Below are 17327 nucleotides of genomic sequence, written 5' to 3' on the forward strand. Positions count from 1 at the left end.
CACAGGTCCTGTGGTTCTTGCACAGTTTCCTGTGCAAGATCAGGAAGGATGAGGAGCAGGTCCTTTTGGTTTTGCCACATTGGCCCAACCAGACTTGGTTCTCTGAACAGGTGCTCCTCGCGACATGTGACTCCATCCAGTCCCTCCAAAATCTGAAACATTCTCATCTGAAACAGCTCTGGAGCACTGGGAATCCCAAATGGAAGTCTCTTAAAAGAATAGCGCTCAAATGGCGTAATGAAGGTAGTCAATTGATGAGACTCTTCAGCCAAACAGATCTGCCAAAATCCAGAATTAGCATCTAATTTGGTGAAGATTTTTGCTCCCCCTAACTGGCCCAGTGTGTGGTCTACATCGGGCAAAATAAACTTCTCTCGTCTAACAGCACTGTTTAATTTAGTCAGGTCAACACAAATTATCACTGTTACCCCTTTTCCACCAACAAGAACCGGGTGCTGGTTCAGAGCCAGAGCCAAAGCTGGTTCAGAGTTGGTCAGTCGACTGACGAGCTTACTAAGAACCGGTTTGCCTTTCCACCGGCTAGAGAGCCACAACAGAGCCAGATCTTACGTCACTGTATACGTCTCATGTTGCCCAGCAACCGCTAGTGCGGTAGCGCCAAACACGCCAGGCTTGTTCGAGATGCATCGGCTTCTCGCAGATCGATCGCCGCATGACATCAAAGCACTGCGATAGCGATCTAAACGCACAAGGAGTCGTATGCTCTCCAAACACTCCCGCAGCTCCGATCGGTCCTCGCCGCTCCGAGGCATCTCGAACAAGCCATCAACAATAACGGACGTTGCAATACTATGGATGCTCATGGGTTTGCAAAAATACATCGGAATCCAACGCGTTCGTGCAGCTCGCCGTAACTTACATAGACGGATATTATAATCGAGCTGCTATTAGCTCGACTAGCTGCTATTTAAAAATGGCGGTCACAAGTTTCTATTCATCTTGTTGGTCACGGTAACCCCGCCCCCAGCCCCTGACGCAAGCGGTTCTTTCTTGGCTCCGTTCTAGACCCTGCAATGATTTGGTGCTACTTAAGAACCAGTTTTACTGGTTCGGAGCTGGTGCTTTGGCGGTGGAAAAACAAAGAACCGATTTGAAACTAGGCTCTGGCTCCGAACCAGCACCAGCTCTGCCTTGGTGGAAAAGGGGTATGTGTCATCAGGCTTAAGAACCAGAACCATGCCAGAACACCAGTCACTAGGTCCTTCGTCTTTCTTGATGCTGTCCTGCTTCTCCATCCTGGATAAACTCCTCTTTGACTTTCTCCCACATAGCAGCAAAATAGACTTAAAATACTCCGTCATTTTTGGTCATACAGACATAAGAAATATGAAACAATAAACTGTTAAATGTCTTCTTTTTTATGTCCACTTACAATCGAAATAAAACATTGTGCTTTTGTAAAATAAAGAAAATAAACAGGATGTGCTTTCTTGCTCTCCGTCACTGTGAATTTTTTTTTTTGGAGCACATCTCTAAACTTAAACAAAACTCAGAGAATACTATTCACCCAGGCATGAGCTATTTATCTTTATAATCATTTAAGTGTGTACTTTTAAATGATCTAATTCATAACAAAAACAAATTATCTGTTTATGTAATCTATATGAAAAGAGAGAGATGTCAGTCGTTCTCATTTCAGCTCATTATAGCTTATTATCTTTTAATGTGACCACGCCCACGGAGAGCTCGCTATTCAAACGCAAATGATCTAATGAGGTGATCCATGCAAACGTGATCAAATGAAGCGATCCATGCAAACGTATCAACACCCACATCAACTCAATAAAACAAACCAATTTTAATCAGATTACAGTACTTTACTTCGTCTTGCAAGGCTGTGAGGAATAATCCTGGGAAATGTGCTGGTTTAGTTTCATTTCGAGGAGCAACGGATGGATCATTCTGAGAATTGTGAATAGTAAGGTTTTTTTATTTATTATTAAGTGCTTTTTTCTAATCGCGATATGGAATAGTGTATGCAAATATATATGCCTCAACTACTTTTAAAGCCTACATTTCGGCTTTTATGAACAACCTGGTACGCACGACCTGCAGAAGACACACACTGTGTGCGCTCATGTCACGCACAAATAGAATATGCAGGAGGTAATACCACTAACTTGACAAACCACATTAGCCGTTTTCACTTTCTTAACTTCTCCTGAACACAAAAGAAGATATTTTATTTTTTTAAGATTTTTTTCCTACTATGGAAGTCAATGGGGTCCATCAGTCGTTTGGTTACAGACTTTCTTCAAAATATCTTCTTTTGTGTTCAGCAGAATAAAGAAAGTCATACAGGTTTGGAACTTGAAGGTGAATAAATGATGACAAAATTTTCATTTTTGGGTGAACTATCCCTTTAATGGCATAAACAAGCTTTACTCCCTTGAAACTTAAACTGGAATGTCACTGTTTCTGTCACTGCGACATACCGAACAGGTGAGCACACGCACACACATCACTTTTGAAGTAAAATTGAAAATTGAGGATGTGGTGCATCGTGATACCGAATTGAACTGACTCGATGACATGATAATCGTAATCAAACCGAACCGTGAGAAACTAACAGACATTATACATTTCGAAATACATTCAATTGAACTATATCCATCCACATCTGCCCCAGCAAAGGTCAGGTCAAGTCAAGTCACCTTTATTTATATAGCGCTTTTTACAATACAGATTGTATCAAAGCAATTAAGTCATCATCCACCCATAATAAGGCAGATCAATAATATTGTTGAATATTAAATGTCCCCAACTAAGCAAGCCAAAAGCCAAGGCAACAGTGTCAAGGAACCAAAACTCCATCAGTGACAGAATGGAGAAAAAACCTTGGGAGAACCCAGGCTCAGTCGGGGGCCAGTTCTCCTCTGGCCAACGAGCGAACAGTGTATGATTATGATTCAGGCAGCATTACAGGTCAGAGGTCAGATTGGTCGTGTCGATGAGGCCTTCACAGGGCTGATGAGGCTGGCACTTCAGGATGCGTCATGGATGGGTCCAGGTGCAGATCCACCATCAGATCTGGATACGGCCTGGATCAGGCGGACTGCGGTAAACCTCGGTATAAACAGAGAGACTAATATTAGTGTAGACGCCATTCTTCTTATGATCTAACAAGTAGGATCAGGATTTATGGGAAGTGTTCCCAGTTCCGGCTGGCCAAATCTATGCATCATAATATGGAATTATAGAAGTCTATAATGTATTATGTGAAAGCTAGGCCATAGAGATGTGTTTTTGGTCTAGATTTGAACTGACAGAGAGTGTCTGCTTCCCGGACAATGGTAGGAAGACTGTTCAAAAGTTTTGGTGCTAAATAGGAAAAGGATCTACCGCCAGCAGTCGATTTTGATATTCTAGGTATTATCAACTGGCCGGAATTTTGAGATCGCAATAGACGTGAAGGACTATAATGCGTTAAGAGCTCGCTCAAGTACTGTGGAGCTAAACCATTTAGTGCTTTGTAAGTGATCAGCAATATTTAAAAAAATTATACGATGTTTAATAGGGAGCCAGTGTAGTGTTGACAGAACAGGACTAATATGGTCATACTTCCTGGTTCTGGTAAGATCTCGAGCTGCTGTGTTTTGAACTAGCTGTAGTTTGTTTATTAAGCGTGCAGGGCAACCACCCAGTAGAGCATTACAATAATCTAGCCTTGAGGTCATGAACGCATGAACTAATTGTTCCGCATTTGTCAATGAGAGCATATGACGTATTTTATATATATATTTAAGATAGAAAAATGCCTTTTACAGATACTGGACACGTGACTTTCAAATGAAAGATTGGTATCAAAGGTCTGTGCGTCACTGCTGAGAAAACATAAGACTGTTTTGAAAGAAACGTGTAGCTTTGTTTAGTCGACACATGCTTCTCACAGGATGTGGTTTGACAATGAGAGATGCAAAGGAGCACGAGTTCACTCTATGCAGAGACCAGTAAGAAGATGATACACCTTCTCTGAACACTCTCAAGAAAAGGTACAAAAGCTGTCACTGGGACGGCCCTTTTTCAAAAGTTACTCTTTAGGTATCAATATGTACTTTCAAGGTACCAGTATGCACCCTTTAGGCCAGGGGTGTCCAAACTCAGTCCTGGAGGGCCACTGTCCTGCAGAGTTTAGCTTTAGCCTGCCTCAACACACCTACCTGGAAGTTTCTAGAATGCCTAGTAAGACCTTGATTATCTGGTTCAGGTGTGTTTAATTGGGGTTGGAGCTAAACTCTGCAGGACAGTGGCCCTCCAGGAACAGGATTGGACATCCCTGCTTTAGGCCCAAAGATGTACCTTTTGAAAAGGTACCGCCCCGCACAAGCTCTGCTTTCTTTCTGAGAGTGTACCTGAAGTGAAAAGTTCTTCAAAAGTTAAGGAGGTATTTTAGTAAAGAAAATGATGTGAGCAGGAAAGAGTTTTGCAAAGCTGTGAATGTGTTGAGAGTGTGTAGTTCAGAGTATTTGATCAAATGTAGGTTTACAATGCTTTTGGGAACCGTGACCAAGATTAGTTTTGATCATGTCGTGCTTCAGCAGTTTTTCAGAAAACACTCCCCCCTCTGTGAAAACCACTCCGGCATTCAAAAGTCATGTTTCTGCTTTTTGTCATATTAGAGAAGTGCAAGCCTTTGAAAACAAAATAAGGAAAAGCAGAAATCAGGTCGGCTTGTTTCTGTGGCCTGTGAGAGATCAGAAGCCAAAAATTACTTCAAAATACGTATTCCAGTTGCGATGTGAACTGTCCATCAGCAGGTGTATTTTAAGAGAAGAATAAATGTGCTCCACTTGGTTCACGGTGAAAGTGAAAGCTGCTGTTGTGGTTTGAGTTGCACAGATCTAGAAGAACGTGGTTTATTCTGATGGGTGGACAGTTTCTGCATAAGACGGTATCTATTATTACATGTATGAGCTATGTGTGAAGACTTTATTTTCCTGTCCTACTAATGTGAACTTGATACATTCTGACTTCCCAGATAGCAAGTCACCATCTAACAATGTTAAATCAATCTTAATGTTTCAATGTTAACTGCACTGAATCAACATCACATTTGCACCCGAAAATTAATTTTGAAAATACTTTTAAATTTCATTCAAAAATCACTGGTAATGGAATTGAATCGAATCAATGTTACAATGTGATTGTTTAGGAGAAATAATGTCAGGAGTTGAGGAGGATACACAGGACAGGAGGCAGTAATCAGTTTAAACGCTTTACTGAAGTTTCTTCAGCAGCACAGATGTACATTACACGGCAATGATGCCACTTTTATATTACAGGTGCAGATTTAGATGCAGAAGTTGCTGCACTGCATTTTCAAGGTACACATTTACATTCTTATCAGTTCTTGCTTTCCTTGGGAATTGAACCCATAACCTTGGCGTTGCAAGCGCCAATGCTCTACTGTTTGAGCTTACTGTTGAGCTACATTTCTTTTAACATATAACGATTCAGAGAGGCCAATCATTACCTCTCTCACAGCATTGCTCATGTTATCACACTGCTGATTTGCACACAAGCTCTTTGTAAATATGTAACCTACTGAGTTGGCATTGCAGCACAATAGCTTACTAAATATAGATCTATACATACTGTTGTCATTACCAAAAATGTACATTGTGCAGTTAAGTGGTAAGAATGTTTACTTTGTAGAATTATAGTTCAATTTAAGGTATTTTGAAATGTATAATGTCTGTCACTACATGTAAGCATAAAAAAAATTATATTGTGTTGCAGTCATTTTAAGTGATTAATTAAGTGGTGATTGAGCATTAGTGATGAACACCTGCTGTTAACAAGCAGAATCACTGAAGAAAAGAGAAACACAAGAACTACAACTGACTTCAGACACAGCTTTAGATCCCACATAGCAAACAGACTTGGCCCAAATGTGGCCTCATCATGGCACTGCTGGCGTGTTGCCGGCACTGGCATGCATCATGTCAGCCAACTGTGGGCCATGTGTGGCAATGATGGCACTGCATGCATGACGGCAGACAACATTTGGGCCGATTGTGGATGGGAGGTGTGTGGCCCAGATCGTGTCAGCCAACTGTGGGCCAAGTGTGGCAATGATGGCACTGCATGACGGCAGACAACATTTGGGCCGATTGTGCATGGGAGGTGTGTGGCCCAGATCAGTGTAGCGATTATGGGCCATACTTTGTGTACTGGACAATTATAAGTATTTAGACCGCTACTATATATTCAAGGATTGCCCCCCCCACCCCCCACCACCACCAGTTTAAAGTGTTGTCCATGGATGGTGCAGTTATCAAAACTATGAAAGAGATGTAATGATTTTAATAATGAATAACAATAATAATATGAATTGACTTATGAGTCAGTGAAAAAAGCTATGTCCAGAAAAAATGATAAATAATTAATAAATATAGCATTTAGTTTTCAGCAGTGTTCACAAAATTCAATAATGATTTAAAAATTCCAAAATCCATTTGACCTGAACAAAATATACATTTTCCTAACATGACAATTGAGTTACATTTTTTTTTTTTAAATGAATTTCTAATAAAAAAAACTTAATTCACATACAAAATAGTCTGTTTTCCATACTCTTTAGTTTAAGGAACACAAAATGATGTTTAATTAAACAAGGTTCGGGAGGAACAGGTGCAGATGATTAACCTGACAAGAGCAAGTGGAGTGCAATCAGTAATCAACCCAGGACAGTATAAATAACAGCTGAACTTACCTCTGTTCCTCGACAGTTCAGCAGCATCCCACCTCCACCCCAGCTCCTCTCTTCTAGTTCCATCTACCCTATTCTAGTTCCATCTACCCCTACCGGGGGGAGTACTCTGGGTTCGGGCCGAATTCCGAGCTCGTAGCCCTCCCTCCGGACAGCACGCCAAATACGCATAACCCTTACCATAATAAATCATATGTAGATGTGAACTCGTGAAATCATGTTAAAACTTACTATATATAATATGTGTATATATATATATATATTCTAAATAACAGTTTATTTAAAAATATGTACAGTTAACTGTGCAGTGAACTTGTTTATTGTGGTGCGATCTCCACGGTAACAGCAGCTTTCTGGTTGGTGGATGAGGATCACGTGATTGCGTCGTTTGAAATTTCTCCCGCTGAAGGGTGAAGACGACGTCTGTCTGACAACCGAACCGTTCAGGTAAGTGAAGCTATTTTGTGCACGACCCTATTTTTTTTTTACAGTCTATATATTGTGTACGACCTAACATTAGATGTAATACATACAGCAGATATGCAACCACATGGGTTCTCTTTTGTACTCATGCCGAAACAGATCAAGCCTGCGATGTATACAGCTCTCTTATTTTTTTTAGTATTTTTATTTAAGCTTAACCTCGATTAAAAATCGACCGTGGCGGGTACGAAGTTTATTTTATGTAATGGCAATCTTTAAAAAATAGAAGAACATCTCTTTTTTTAAATACCTGAATTCAAACTCGGATGTCACCTTGTTCTTTAATTGAAGTGAACTTTTGCCTATATGGCTGATTCACTGCCCTGAACTTGAGAAAGCGAGTACAGACTGACGCGACCGGGGTGCGATTGACCGGCCTACGGGTCATTCAATAGTGCAATAGCCACATTAAGCAATCATTTCCTGTATAAAATGTAACCGAAGCAACCTTATTTTAATTAGTTACCTAAATTTATTTACAGTTGGTGGATGAATATTTGTATTTATTAATTTAGTATTTTGTCTTTTAGCTGCTGTGAGGAAAAAATCGTGCCACTGATCAGGAGATAGAAGCAACAATACAAAGATGGCTTCAGCTTGCTCCTGATAGAGATGGAGTAAGACAGCAACATAGTATCAGCCCAGATCTGGCCCAGATCATGGTTCATGTGGATTTCACACAGTCCAGATGTGGGCCAGATCTGGGCCGACACTATATTGCTTTCTGGCGAGAGCGCTTGAGGAGAAAAGAGGGGCTGCAGAGCTGTACTTCACTTCCTGAGGACAGTCCTAAATAGCATCACTTTCTCCCTCACACATACAAACATTCTTATGTGCAAATTTGTTTGAAGTAATTTTTTTAATTTGCTCTATGTTTGTTTTGAGTAAAATTACATTATATGTTTACATTTCAGTGCTAGATTCATTGATAGATTCGTTTAGTTAGAATTGAAAAAAATGGTGTACATAGTTGGCTGTTCAGGCAACTAAAATAGTGTTCACAAATTCAAGCCATTTTTTTGGGCTTGTGCATTACTACAATAAGTAAACTACTGTTTAAGACAGACCAGAACATTTTGAAATCAAATGCACTTTGAGGTGGTAATAAGATGTTAAGCTCTGAATGTACTGAAAAAAAAAAAAAAGTGCTAAATGGACTAAATTACAACTGAATTAACTATGAATTATTTTTGTACAGCTGACGATCTCAATTCAGAGAGAAAACCTAAAATATATGAAATGACCAAATAAAGGCATAATTTCCTGTAAACAATCTATCAGACGTTCAAATCAAGAGAAACTAAGCAATAATACACTGTGTTCTGCATGTGACAGTAACAATCAATCACACACACTCTACATAACATATCACTGATTTACACACTTGCATAGCCTAATACGAAACAAACACTTAGTCTCTCAAAATTTAGCAAACAACATAAAATTAAAACGATACCTTGTGCCCTTCATCAGCCAGGAGCTAAGAGGTAGAAAGAAACCTTTTTAAAGCTATATTTTCACAGTTTGGAGAACTCTCATCTCACTTCCCTGGTAGTTTTATGGTGCCTTCACGTGCTATGGTAATTATGGTAAATACCAAAAGCCGACATGGAAAATGCACATGAACACCCCCTCATGTGGTATTTTCCACTGGGCAACTCGTAGAATATTTTGATGCACGAGTTGCCGAGATGTAACCTTTGACCTTTTCAAAATGGCGGAGGGCAACGCAAGAATCGTGAATACTGTTAGCGGATAGTTTTTGTAGCCTATATAATGTTGTGTCATTAACGATTGTAATATAATGCGTTAACACTCAATTTTCAACTTCGCCGCAATTTCCTTGGTTCATATTTAATCATTTTATGTCATGTTTTATTTTTTATAATTATTAATTATGTTTTAATCATCAGAAAGCACCACATTTACGTTTTTTTTTTTTTTTTTTTTTTTTTTTTTTTTGTAAAGATAAAAAAGATTCTCTACTGACACAGACCTTGCGGGTACTACATTACGACAACAAAAGCACTTGAACACAACACACTGGTAAATACCAGTTCACAAGTGGAAAATATAATCTTTTCCATAGCACGTGAAGGAAGCATCAATCCGAATGGCACATCACATAGAAAGTGCGCCAACATACACACCATAGATATCATATAAAGGCTAGATGTCTTAAGGCGGAGTCACTTCCGGCATCACCGGCGGCCATCTTAGGACAGGGCTCTGTGAATTAAGCTGTGTGTATCATAGATATCATATAAAGGCTAGATGTCTCGTCCGCGCTGCTGGCCAATGGAGCTCGACATCCGCACACGGCGGCCATCTTAAGACAGGGTGCTCGCTCACTCATAACATGGTGCATGTACTTTTAAATAACCATAACTTGCTCAATTTTCTACCGATTTTCAAACGGTTTGGTTTGTTATAAACGTCAGAGATGTAGCTATTATACTGCATACATATGGATAATTATGTTCAAAATGTTTAAGCATTCAGAATTATAGCCACGTTAATAACGTTTGTAAGAAACCAAACCGTTTGTAAAGCGAGCCGCTGCACTTCCTTTCACAGACTTCAAAATAAGAGCATGTGTGGTAAGTAACGGACGCTCTTGTAAAACAAAAATAAAAATACAATGTCAACATTAAGCATTCAGCGAAAAACATTAATTAACCAAAACATAAACAAATAAAAGAGTTTTTTAGCTCAGATTTAACATTTGGCTCAGGTTTAGTAAGAGTCCCCTTTAGTAAGGTATTCCATGACCACACCGCCCTCTATGGGTGGAGATAAAGGAGATGGCCCACTTCAGAGATAGGGAGATTTAAAGGGATACTTCAGGATTTAGCATTAAGCTTTGTAATAGTAGAAAACCTGTAGTATTTTCGAATAACCATGCTTTCCCCCCTCATATCTCCCTGAGATGAGAGATTTATGTATTTTTTTGTCTGGAAAAAATCCTCCGATGACGCAAAAATCGTCATTTTAGCTGTGTCCCAATGTTGAAGGCTGCATCCTTCGAAGGACGCAGACTTCAAGGATGCAGCCTATGCGTCCTCTGAAGGACGCACCATGTAGCCTTCCTAGGATTTCCTAATTGTGCAACCAGGTGTTCCCGATCACCGCTCCTGGCGCCAAGCAACGGTGCGAGAGGACAGCTGCTATCCTGATCATTCATTTTGATAACTGAGTAAACAGCTATGGAGCCAGAATTGGCTATTGTCATTTTTATGTTTTATATTTTACTGGAGGTCATGGTGTGCCCCGGCCCTGCCGGATCATGTATTTTCGGTTTAGCCCTGTTTGAATACAAAACCCAATTTAATATAAAAAGTCCAGTATTTCTCGCGCTCATCATCTGCAGCTGTCAGTCACGGTTGCCAGGCGACAAGTACAATCCTTCGTAGGCTAGACCGGTCCGAACGCTTCAGATGCGCCCTTTGATATGGGACGCTGCTGTAGTTTGCAACAATTTGTTAATATTGTGACAATAAGCCTACATTTTTATTACTTTAATTTTCGGAACTGCATATTTCGTTAAGTATTCACTTACAAATGTGAAGTAACCTGAAGTACTTTTTTCCCTCACATCACAATGTGATTACATTACACTACACAAAAGTATATAATGTAACAACCAGATATTACTGTATATTGAAAATATACAGAAGTAAAATGCAACATAGCCTATGCAGTAATGCAGTAGTAGCCTAATATAAATGCAGTAGTTATTAAAAGTACTTTTTTCAGAAAGGCGTCGATTGAATCAGCCCTGCAAACCTGTTGGTAGACGACTTAGTGGATAGTGGAAATATGCACTTTAACACTCTGGAGACAATCCCAGATGATGTCCCACCAGCAGGAGGCCTTACCAGGGGCAGCCCATCCCGGTCCAGCAGCTCAGCTCAATAGAGTCTACATCATTTTTTTCTTATTTTATGTATTGTAAAATTAAATGTTTATGTTGATTTTGATATGTTTAACGTATTTTGTAAATAGTTGGAAAAAGTACTTTAATGTAGCCTATAGAACAAATGATTTTCATTTACCAATTTTATTTGAAAAAATAAAAAGGTATAGATTTGTTTCATGCAGAAAGTATTACTGTCATTACAAAAATAAACAATGTCCAGAACAATTCATTCTCTTTTATTTACACAATTAAAGTTGCATAAAAATAAATGTACATAATTTTTCTTTTAAAAAATAAAAGTGAAAAAAGTTAAACAAGAATATGTAGAAAATATTTTTCAATCATTCTCTCAAGAAGAGATAACAGCCTGTCCATCCTCTCCCTTCTTTCCTGTGCACTCCTCGCCTCTGCCTCCCTCTGTAGTTGCATTTCTTCTCAGATCAAGTCCAAAAACTCGTCCTGTCTTGCCGCCTTTGTGCTGGTGCTGCTGCCCCTGGCTCCTCCTCACCGTGGGCACCCACTGCTGAACTCGGCCCTGGTGTGTCCTCAGGGATTGAGGCGATGAGGACAGGGGGGTTGGTGCAATGCCTCTGTCCCAACATCTCATCCATGAGGACAAACCAGGGCCAAGTTGCAGCAGTGGGTTTCCCACTCACACCCTCTCCTGTCCCAGGACACTTGCAATCCTAAAGGCAGAGCAAATGAACCATATTGTTAACAACAACAGGACAATACATTTCAGCAAAGATGTGTGTATTACTTTTCTTCATATATATATATATATATTAGGGCTGTGAATAGATTAATTAAAAGTTTGTGTTTACAAAATATATGTGTGTGTACTGTGTATAATTATTTTGTATATATAAATACACACACATGCATGTATATATTTAAGAAATATTTGCATACATATACTGTATATATTTATATATAATTTATATCATATATATATATATATATATATATATATATATAATTTTTTTATATATCCCCCACCCTCACAATTCTCATCTCTGGATGTGAATACTGCAACAGACACCTTATGCTCCACTCTAACCTCTTCTCTAGACAATATCTGCCCTCTCTCCTCCAGGCCAGCACGCGCTACTCCTTCTAACCCCTGGTTATCTGAGGTTCTTCGTGAACACCGGACCGAACTCAGGGCAGCAGAGAGGAAATGGCGCAAATCAAAAGACTCATCTGACCTGAGTATGTATAAATCTCTCCTCTCTTCCTTTTCTGTTGATGTTCATGCTGCAAAATCTTCATACTTCCACAACAAGATCAACAGCTCCTCCAACACACGATCACTCTTCAAGACATTCAACTCTCTCCTCTGTCCACCTCCACCACCTCCCGCCTCCTCTTTAACTGCCGACGATTTTGCGAACTTCTTCACCAACAAAACAACAACCATCAGCAGTCAATTCTCAGCTCCACACACACAGGAACCCAGACTGACCCCTTCCACAGCCAATAACCCTCTGTCCTCCTTTTCTCCGCTAACCGAGGAAGAAGTATCTACACTTCTCCTCTCCAGTCACCCTACCACCTGCCCTCTAGACCCCATCCCCTCACACCTTCTACAAGCCATCTCTCCCACACTTCTACCATCACTCACACACATCATCAACTCATCCCTCCATACTGGCACCTTCCCTACAGCATTCAAGCAGGCTCGGGTTACTCCACTGCTTAAAAAAACAACACTAAACTCATCATTTGTAGAGAATTACAGACCTATCTCTCTCCTACCATTCATTGCGAAAACACTTGAAAGAGCTGTTTTCAACCAAGTAACATCCTTCTTGTCTCTAAACAACCAGCTGGATGTCAACCAATCTGGCTTCAAGAAAGGGCATTCAACTGAGACTGCATTACTGTCGGTCACAGAAGCCCTACGGATTGCAAAAGCTGCTTCCAAATCTTCACTCCTCATTCTCCTGGATCTGTCTGCTGCCTTCGACACTGTAAACCATGAGATCCTTATGTCCAGCCTCTCATCACTGGGCATCACAGGAACTTCACTCGACTGGTTTGAGTCCTATCTCACAGGTAGGTCCTTCAAGGTCGCATGGAGAGGCGAGGTATCCAGAGCACATCAACTGACCACAGGGGTCCCCCATGGTCCATGCAGAATCCCTGACAACATTCAAAAAACAGCTGAAAACCCATCTCTTCCGTGAGCACTTACCTTCATAAAAAAAAAAAAAAAAAAATTCCCTTTAAAACCTCACTTATCGTGCTTATGCTACTCTGAATAATGCCTGAACCTCGTATTCTGAGCACTTCTTGCGTTGTTGTTGTTTTTTGCCTCGTCATGATGACTCGCTTAATTTTAGTCCTAATTTGTAAGTCGCTTTGGATAAAAGCGTCTGCTAAATGACTAAATGTAAAATGTAAATGTATATATAAATAACACATTTTTCTTAAATATATACATGCATGTGTGTGTATTTATATATACAAATTTAATAATACACAGTACACACACATATATTATTTTAACACAAACTTAAGAAATCATATTTCTGTATACTTAAATTTGGTTAAAACCACATAGCTTGCATGACAGCACTACAAAAACACATAAAAGTGAAATCCCATTGCCTTATCTACTGCTTTTCTTATTGTTTTGGGCTTTATTGGATGAGTGATATTTCTTATAATACACAAGTGCAAATATTACAAATAGGTCGTTAAACTAATAACGTTATTACCACAAGTTTTGCCTAAAACTACCTGATAAATGAAGCCACGCAATGGTGACGAAGGAGTTAAGAAGAAGTTTATAAGAAAATTTAACTCTGGTTTCGCTAGCTATTTGAGTAAATGAAAACATAATACTTACATTTAAATGTGAATTTGCTGTCCACCACCGATCTCTAGTCTCGGTCGCCTTTAAAAATAAATAAATAAATGCTGTCGTCAACGGCGCGCAATGACTTATGGGGTAGAATAGGCCGCTAAGTGTCCATTTATGTATCCTTCTTTTCACGGGGAAACAAAGGGTGCATTTGGCGTCGCTTTTGAATCAGGGAAGCCTTCGTCGCGGCGCGATGACGCCAACCGGCCTTCGAATGCGGCCTTCGAAGGATGGAGAATTGAATTGGGACAGCCTTCATCGAGCCGCGGTGACGCAATCGGCCTTCAAATGCGACCTTCCAAGGATGCAGCCTTTGAATTGGGACGTCCTTCGTCGCGCCGCGGTGACTCAATCGGCCTTCAAATACGGCCATCCGGCCTTCAAATACGGCCTTCGAAGGACGCAGCCTTCACTTTGGGACAGCTTTAGCGTCATCAGAGGATTTTTTGGCCAGAGGCGAGAGACTACAGCCAGTAGGAGGAACTGTTCCGCATGTTTTCAACCCGCCCATAGAGGGTGGGATCTCACTCACAGAGTGTACACATATAGTATTGGAAGCTAAGTGAACAGGCTCTTGTTCTGTGGAGAAAGCTGAGTAGTAGGGGTTACATAGACAGTAGAGGGGTTACCATCCTCTTTTTCCCAGACATGTCCGGCCGTCGAGATCGTCCAAAATGTCCGGGATTCAGCTTTTGCTTTCTGCGGTCGCCATTCATTGTTTACATGCACGCCTTTTGTTTCAATCTAACTGAATTCATTCCGATCGGTGAATCTGAATGTAGTGTTTACATGAATGCTAAACAAGTGATCGGTTGATGTGCGTTTTAACATTGCTAAGAAAATTCCCGCTCCTCCGTGAGAGATGCGAGACCGCTGCGTCTCAGTAATCACGCCACCGGCCTCGCGTCGTTCTTCCGCACCCCTCAGCCTTGTCCTGCTCGCCACAGTAAACATAATGAATGGCGACTGTAGAATGCAAAAGCCGAATCCCGGACATTTTGGGCGATCTCGAAAATCCCGGGCAAACTCGTCATGGAGACTCGCTAGCAGCTAGTCTTGTTGTTTTCAACTGCGCTCTCTTACCGGTAGGCGTGGCCTCCTAGGGCAGCGAAGCAAGTGCATTCTGGGAGTTGTTGTCTTTCATCCACATAAGCCAAAAATACATTTTCTGGCTTTTCTCAGTCTAGAAAGCTCCAAATTCAAAAATAATTTCACATTTCTTCTACATAAATGACCTATTTTAAATACACATTCATCTTCCCAGAGTTGAAGTATCCCTTTAATGGTCCTTTACAAGTGGCTTAATTTGTTGGTATAGGTGCTATTTGAAGAACAAGTTGCTTAGGTAGTTGGAAAAGTTGCAATGAAATCTAAGCCCAAGTCCAACTCTCTAACGTGTAAGAAATTCATCTTTGATTTCATAAATAATTACGTGTTTGAATACTGTATATCCATCCACATCTACCCCAGCAGAGCTCTGAGCGTCACTGCTGAGAAAACATAAGACTGTTTTGAAAGAAACGTGTAGCTTTGTTTAGTTGACACATGCTTCTCACAGGATGTGGTTTGACAATGAGAGATGCATACGAGCATGAGTTCACTCAATGCAGAGACCAGTAAGAAGATGATACAGCTTCTCTGAACACTCTCAAGAAAAGGTACAAAACCTGTCACTGGGACGGTCCTTTTTCAAAAGTTACTCTTTAGGTATCAATATGTACTTTCAAGGTACCAGTTTAGGCCCAAAGATGTACCTTTTGAAAAGGTACTGCCCCGCACAAGCTTTTGCTCCTTTCTTTCTGAGAGTGTACCTGTAGTTAAACCACTCTTCAAAAGTTAAGGAAGTATTTTAGTAAAGAAAATGATGTGAGCAGGAAAGGGTTTTGCAATGCTGTGAATGTGTTGAGAGTGTGTAGCTCAGAGTATTTGATCAAATGTAGGCTTACAATGCTTTTGGGAACCGTGACCAAGATTAGTTTTGATCTTGTCGTGCTTCAGCAGTTTTTCAGAAAACACTCCCCCTCTGTGAAAACCACTCTGGCATTCAAAAGTCATGTTTCTGCTTTTTGTCATATTAGAGAAGTGCAAGCCTTTGAAAACAAAATAAGGAAAAGCAGAAATCAGGTCGGGTTGTTTCTGTGGACTGTGAGAGATCAGAAGCCAAAAAATACTTCAAAATACGTATTCCAGTTGAGATGTGAACTGTCCATCAGAAGGTGTGTTTTAAGAGAAGAATAAATGTGCTCCACTCAGTTCACAGTGAAAGTGAAAGCTGCTGCTGTGGTTTGAGTTGCACAGATCTAGAAGAACGTGGTTTATTCTGATGGGTGGAGTTTCTGCATAAGACGGTATCTACAGTATTACTACATGTATGTGCTATGTGTGAAGACTTTATTTTCCTGTCCTACTAATGTGAACTTGATGCATTCTGACTTCCCAGATAGCAAGTCACCATCTAACAATGTTAAATCTGTCTTAATGTTTTAATGTTAACTGCACTGAATCAACATCACATTTGCACCCGAAATAAATTTTTAAAACACTTTTAAATGTCATCCAAAAATATGGAATTGGATCAATGTTACAATGTGCTTGTTTAGGAGAAATAACGTCAAGAGTTGAGGAGGATACACAGGACAGGAGGCAGTAATCAGTTTAAACGCTTTACTGAAGTTTCTTCAGCAGCACAGATGTACATTACACGGCAATGATGCCACTTTTATATTACAGGTGCAGATTTAGATGCAGAAGTTGCATCAATACAGAGATGGTGGGTTTACATTATATACTGGAGCATATGTGTGAGGCTGCAGATAAACAAAACAATAATACATTTTACATTTACACTTAATTAATGAAGTCTAGCACAATACAACAGCAACCAGGCGAATCATAACTTATAAGTCACTTTTTCTTAACATATTAATTTGTACAGAACAAATAATATATATTTGTTTCATTAATACATAAGCAGCACTTAGATAACGTGCATAAGCATTTCACAATGACGTTCATCATTTGCTAACGACACGGCATGACTCATTTCTCTCGAATGGATTTATGACTCAAATACTTGAATATTTCTAGATATTCAAATATATATTCAATCTTAAGCAAGTAAGGAATAAATGAAACTCATTTTTCTCAAATGGACGCACACAGTTGTTGGTAATCAACAAATACTGCAATGCGACTTCTGGAACAGTGTTCCCGTGGACAGCATGCTGTTTTTTATCATGCACATTTCTCGTGTGTATTCACTTCCAGTGTCTGAGCCAATGGCTGTTAGATGGGGCTTTTGCGCTACCTTTGTAACAGTGATG

General features: G+C 40.0%; 1 protein-coding gene across 1 annotated transcript in view; it reads left to right on the plus strand.

Annotated features, from left to right (window-relative positions):
- LOC309500584 (GTPase IMAP family member 8-like) overlaps nt 1–17327 on the plus strand; it is a 69318-nt gene that overhangs the window by 27612 nt on the left and 24379 nt on the right. The gene's annotated exons all lie outside the window — the stretch shown is intronic.

The sequence above is a fragment of the Leuciscus leuciscus genome, assembly GCF_965113295.1.
Source record: "Leuciscus leuciscus genome assembly, chromosome: 1".
Classification (NCBI taxonomy): domain Eukaryota; kingdom Metazoa; phylum Chordata; class Actinopteri; order Cypriniformes; family Leuciscidae; genus Leuciscus; species Leuciscus leuciscus.